Raw genomic sequence first — 7,334 nt, 5'->3', positions numbered from 1 at the left:
TTAATTTAGTGGTCGAAAGAGACTAATTAAATCTATGGGGACTAATTATGATAATTAGTTATATTTATATGTGTTGGGCTTATGATCCATGTTGGACCAAGTTTATGTATGGATACATAAAGAGTTGGGCCACATGAACCATGGATCATAAAACCCATGGGTATGGATTTGGGTTATATCCATGACCCTAGAAATCCCACATATAAATAGATACTTCATTGCCTAAAATCGCCACTGGTATCTTTTTAGAGTTCATGGTGTCTTTTGTGTGCATGGAATTCTCTCTCAAGTTCATCCTTTGTCCATGGTGTGTTGTGATTCCATTTGAGGCTTCCACACTATTGGGGCTAAGCTCTTTAAGGCCAAATACACCAAGAATTCAAGCTCCATCAAAAGGTATGTCATGCTAACTAGTATATTATAATTTTATGTTAAATACATGCTAGTTGTAAGATTAATACAATGGAAACCATTTGCATGTATAATTAGTGAAAACATAGATCCAAGGTATTTAGGGTTGTATGTGCACCATAGGATGTTGTAGTATACCAAAACCCAACAGTGGTATCAGAGCCATGGGTTGTTTTCAATTATACTTGATGCAAGTTGCTGAAAAAAAAACTGAAAAAAATCGAATTTTTTGCTGTCGGGACAGCAGACTCGACGAGTCCAGTGATGGACTCGACGAGTCCAGTGATGGACTCGACGAGTCCATGAACAAATTCATCCAACTCGTCGAGTTGGTTCATGCACTCGACGAGTTGGACCCCCTGACAGCTTATCTTCGAGTTTTTTTGGCCTGTTTTGGATTAGAATCATTACCGCAAAGTGTTTTTGTTCATAAAATTTGTTTTTTGATACTATGGTAATGTTTATTCTCATCCAAATAAAGGATAATAATCAAAGTTTCAAGTTTTATACATGTTTATATGATGCTTGAAAAATGTTGATTATGAATGTTCATGTTTATGAGTTTGTTTAGATTAATAGGAAAAATTATGAGATAGTTGTTTTCAATCCAAATTAATCTTGAAGTTGTTCATAATATGTGTTTTTGTAACTTGTCCTCAAGTTACATGAAAAGTCACATTTATGAATTTTAAAACCCATAAAAATTCCATAAGTTATGAAAAAATGAAGAGTCACATTTTTAATGCTTTTAAAGTCTTCCATAACTTGTCTACAAGTTATGGAACTTGAAGGGTTTTTTCCATTAAACCACTTTAAAATTCATAAGTTATGGAAACCATAAGTTTTTTGAACTGTTCAAAACTTGTCCTCAAGTTTTGGAATTTGTAAAGTCAAACCCCACATACACTTTAATTCCAAACCCAAGAATTTTAAAAGTTAAAGTTCAAACTTTATGGACTTCATTAAATTAATTAAAGTGTCTAATTAAAAGAGTTAATAATTCCATAAAGACATGGTTTAAGTTTAATTAAATTAAGAGTATAGTTTAATTAATAGATTAAACCACCAAGTATTTTAAATGTTTAAAATACACCCTTATACTATTATAATATTAATAGTTAATACTTATATATATATATATATATATATATATATATATATATATATATATATATATATATATATATATATATATATATAAGAACAAAGTCAGTCTTACCGTTAGTAGGCCTCATTCACGAAGCCGGTCTATAAGGGGGGTATAAGGTTACTGCCTATAAAATGGCAGTTTAATGGGTGTCCACTCTCACCCACCGCTTCCTTGACCGGTGGAGGGTCGTTAGCCGAACGGGTAGGACAAGGACTATAGTTCTCCCTTCATTAAAAGTATTACTGATAAATACTAAGTAACTAAACCTTTTATAAATACCCAATCTTAGTTACTTAGGAAAAAGTGAATAAGGTGCTAATCCATGAAATTACACTTTGCACTTTGTTTAAGTCGGTTAGTGGAGCGTGTGTGGTTAACCGGCACACTAACTCGTATTTAACAAGGTAGGCAAAGGGTAACCTAATGTTTATCATAGTATCGATGGAGCGTGTGTGGTTAACCGGCACATCGATTGAGGGGTAAACACTTAGGGGTACCAAGTAATTTGCATGATTACTTCACACCTTGTTTTATGATCCTCGGCATCCCAGTCACAAAACCTGAAGGGCACATTCGAGATTGAAACATGTCATTGAACAGTTCAATGAATCTCAAAGATCTAGGAGTTTCAAAAACCAATTAAAACCTAATAATATATATTTCGTTTTCATGGTGGAAATTGGTGAATCGTCATTCGCCTACCTTCCAATATTTTATAGCTTGGATTACGGCATCCCTCTTCCAAGTTATAAAAGTATTGTGTTGGGTCCTAGCCTTAATATTTCATATTGGGTGTTATATTAAGGACTTTAAATCAGCTATCTTGAGTATCTCCCAAAAGATGTCTGGTTTAGACATTTATGATCTTCCCAAATCTCTTGAAACAAGCTTTCCTAAATGAAGATGATGTCCCATGGAAATCATACTTCTTTCACCTCCTCCAATTATTCTCCCTAACCCACAAGTTCCTGAAAAGTTTAAGGTCACTCAAGCCCTATTGGCAAGCAAAGGTCTATGTGTGATCACATCTTGGAGATGTAGTCACATATTGACAAGCCGGGAGAGTTGGGTGTCAAAGTCTTGAGAAAGTTGGTGGCTCAACTACTTTCTAAGTCACATAGTGAGTTCTTTTGGAACACCTATGAAACAGACTATGACAAGACCCTTAATAATCTTATCTATTTGCTAAGATCAACTTCCTAAAAACTTTATGGACATTGACAATGATGACAATGGGAATCCAAAAAAGCATTCTCTTCCCAATGGAAATGGATCGGCCATAGTCAACTCGGTTGACCAAATGGTAAAGAGAAAAGCTAAGTCTGAGATAGTCCCATTACCAAAGGGTCCATATGTTTATATTGCCAAAGAAAGGGGCATTGGTTGCGAAGCTGCCAAATTTGCCTAAGGATGTTAAAGTCAATAAGTTTGACTCTACTTCAGGTAAAGTCCACTATCTAACTCTGCTAAGTTTCAATTCTGAGATTCTTGATACATGATGTGACTGGGTCACATGTTGATGTTTTAAGAATCAAAGAAAAGTGAAGAAACTTAAAGAAAGAATATGCTGAATCTGATCGCGTAGATGGATTTCTATCGCATAGTTTGAAGATCGGATTCTTGAGCTACTTCTTAGGAGTTATGATATTTTGCTTAGGAATAGATAACAACAAGTTTTCATATGGATTGTAAGGATAAGTTTTTCCACAAAGTTTTAAAATAAAAGGTAAATCTTTTGATTTTATTTATTTTAAAATATCCTTACAATGACATTTGTGAAAATCTGTGTTGCTTATAAGATTCCATTAAGAGCAAGAGTGGAAATATGAATTTGATTCTTTCATTTGTGGTATTGTCTAAATTTACCAAATAAGGAAAGATTCTCATCACCCAAGTTTCAGTTGGATAGAAACTTGGAATCATGCAAGTTGTATAGCATGATGAATGAGAACTTTCGAGCATTGGAAAAATTAAGACTAACTACTTGTTCACATGGGTGTGTGAGTCAAGTGAAGGACTAAGGGATCGGGTACACATTCTTGTGCACTGGTCAGAGTCCACCACAAAAGATCGATAAGACTATTCGTCATAATTTACTATAGCTCAGTAAATATGGTTATACTTACAAGCTTAAGTGTAATTCTGAGACATTGGAAAAGGTTCCAATGTATGGCAGAGCGAATAAGAAGAATCAATTTAGGCAGAAAGATAAAAGTTTCTCAAATCTGAAAAGATGGGAGAGTACTTTAGTATCATGTTTTAAGACCATCTTAATGATTTTGAGACCTTATCACAATTCATCCTCTAAGTGCATTCTGATAGTTAAGAAGAGGAGTTATGAATTATTGAAGTGGTTAAATCAAGAAGATGATTCATACTTCGTTCCAAAAACAATTCTTAGAGTTATACTCTAATATTGTAACTTGAGTGACATGTCTTAAATAAGGTTTAAAACACTTATCAAATGTAAGAGTAAAAGTTTTCTACTCTTGTACATTTGAAATTGGTAAGTTGTGATGTTTTGGATAAAACAAAGACCAACTAAGGCCAATTGTGTGAAGTGTTTGTCTTGATTAGAATCCACACTATCTCTTGAATATCTGACAAGAAAGTCTTATATGTCAAGAGGACAGTGGGAGTCTTAAAGGTCTTGAAAGTCTCAAGAACTAATCAAGAATAAAACCTGAAGTTCTTCACTAGCACACGACTTGAGGTTTATAACCTATCGTGTTGACATATTCTGTGCCCATTCTAGTTAAAGTTGGCTTTGCATATGAGTTCTTAGAGTTCTCAATTGGTTGCACAACAACTTGGAAGCAATGGCAGGCCCTTGAGCTGCTAGGTGGCAAGAAATTAAGATTGAGTTCAGTCCATATGAGTTTGGATTTGTCATTATCCTTGTCTTGTGACTATGGTTTTGACAATTCACATGGATAAGAACACATACACCATTAAATCTAAGGGTCATAAGGTTTCTCTCTGATTCATGAAAATGATGGTGAGGAAATACTTCCACCAAGTAGATTTGAAGTAGATAGCAATTGTGATATTTGCATTCTCAAAGTCGTTAGTGGAGCTGTGTGGTTAACCGGCACACTAACATGGACTTGTGAGAAGTGGCAAAGGTCTAAACAATTGAGACTATGATTACGGCATCCCTTTTCATAGTTCTGAAATTGTTTAGACACACCTGTGAGCTATTTAAGATAAGGTGTATGATATTGATAAAGTTTTATCAAAGCAATCTAGTATCAGAAATCTGAACTTTGGTAAGAAAGTCAATAAAGTATTGTTTTTCTAGAAGTTCAACTGATTTCTGAGTACATGTCAAAGCTAGTGGGAGCATAAGTGTTATGCTAATAATCATCATGTTAGTGGAAGCATGATAATTATGATAAAGGTTGCAAGTTAGCAATGTTAATTATAGAAAACAAAAGGTTTCAATTGGGAAAAAGTTGTTTTGCTATAATTAAGGGAGATGAAATTATACTTCATCTCAAATCTAAAAGCTTAGATTGAGGTTTTAATCGTATTTAGTCAAGTATATATATGAATGTTATGTTGGAATGGCTCAACATAAGAAAATTCTAATATAGGGTCCATTATTTGCGTTCTAAAATTCGATTATGATTACGACATCCCTTTTCATAATCTGAATTATGAGAACTTGGCAAATTGAAATTGAAATATTATAGCAAAAGACTGGTTTAGTCTTTATGTGATACATCATGAATCGTGTCCCATATGCTTCGGATATAGAATCGATTGCATGTGCTATATTCATCCTTTCTAAAATTTTCCAAATGCCTGGGGCATTAAGAAGGGAAAAGGTCTATAATAGGATATGACTAAAAGGATTAAACAATTGTCGAGGACAATCTAAGGTTTACCAAAGATTGGTTGCTCAAGGACAGTTGGAAGTATAATGATAATTCTGGAAGGACCATATTGACATAATCTGTAAGGAGGAAACTCTTGTTCAGAAGTGATAGTCAAAATGGAATATGGAAATGTTTCAAAGTTAGAAATTATTCAATCTGTGTAAGATTAGGAAACTTAATGCAAGAAGGATGTTTCCAAGGAGTTGATCTCCTTTGGAATGCTCTGTAATGTTTGTTGTCAAGTGTATCTGACTGTGTGCATAATCATTACAAGAGGATCAATGCATATAAGTTTAGAATCTAACAGATTTCAGTAAATGGCATGAATTTGGAATTCTTGCATTTGCAGTAAGGATTTGGGACTATGAAAAGAGGATCATTGGAGTTATATTCAATTGATCTATTTCACAAAGTAAAGATCATAGACAAACATAGTATACATACTTGGTGTATGGCATGACTAGTGTTTAGAAAACATAGTGTACATGCTTGGAGCATGGGACAACTATTGTTTTAAATTCAAGAATAAAGTTGATAGTTGAAACAGTATACAATGAATAATGTGTAATCATATGGTGATAAATAAAAGGTGTTTTATTTATGTTCATAGGTTTTGATACCATATTCGATTCAATTATTCTTGTGTTTCATTTTGCATGTTTTGACTTCCAGAATAAACTAGGTCATTGTTCTGGATGACTAAGTTATTCAAACCATCCACAGTCGGTCATATGTTGGAAGTAGATATGAATTAAGACTGTCATGGGTTGGCTTGTAGAGGTCTAAGATGTTGGACAAAGGGCTACAACACTCATGAGTGCTCATAAGTTCTGAGTATTGGATTCAACCCGCGCTCATTGGAATCACTTCATGGATTTTATCACGAGTGATCATGAGACGATAATATCTTATATTCTTCAAACCTAGAGATATGAGTTGTTACTATGAGTTGGTTATACATTGATTGCACGAAAACGCATTGGTAACTCGATGTTATAAAACGTGCCTTTGTGTATGATTCAACAAGTAGTAGAACAAGCCATATGAGTCGAAGTTTATCCATTCCTTTTACCTTCGGGATAAAAGCGATATATGTGGGGCCCTCGATGATTTGGTGATGACAAACGTAAGTGCTCGGCCGGGTCTGGACTGATTTGATTTGTTCAATTAGTTAGTCGTCATAAATCGGAAATCGGGAAACAACAAATGGACAGAGAGAATGATTATAATCCATGTCTCAGTCCATATGATATCTAGAATGGAGGAATATATGATCCCTTATCTAATGGACATGTCATTTGATTTGTTCAGAGTTTGACAGCGGCTTTAAGAGCTACGATTGCTAGTCGGGGTCTTGGAGTCATACTTGAATAATAGTTTTAGACTTATCCAAGTGGGAGACTGTTGTATTAGGTGTCTAAGCCCATAACTATTATTGGTATGTATTCGACCCGAGAGTAGCATGGTCCATTTGGGTTGCATATCATCAGGACAATTTGTTAGGATGGACTTTTGAGATAAGGTTATTTATGGTTTATTAATATATTATAAGTAATAATATATTAATATGAAATCATATGTTTTAATTAGTAGTGATCAAGAATTAATTTGGAATTAATTTAGTGGTCGAAAGAGACTAATTAAATCTATGGGGACTAATTATGATAATTAGTTATATTTATATGTGTTGGGCTTATGATCCATGTTGGACCAAGTTTATGTATGGATACATAAAGAGTTGGGCCACATGAACCATGGATCATAAAACCCATGGGTATGGATTTGGGTTATATCCATGACCCTAGAAATCCCACATATAAATAGATACTTCATTGCCCAAAATCGCCACTGGTATCTTTTTAGAGTTCGTGGTGTCTTTTGTGTGCATGGAA

The sequence above is a fragment of the Lactuca virosa genome, chromosome 7 (assembly GCF_052849685.1).
Source record: "Lactuca virosa cultivar CGN04683 chromosome 7, Lactuca_virosa_CGN04683_v6, whole genome shotgun sequence".
Taxonomy (NCBI): domain Eukaryota; kingdom Viridiplantae; phylum Streptophyta; class Magnoliopsida; order Asterales; family Asteraceae; genus Lactuca; species Lactuca virosa.
This window is presented reverse-complemented; position numbering follows the sequence as displayed.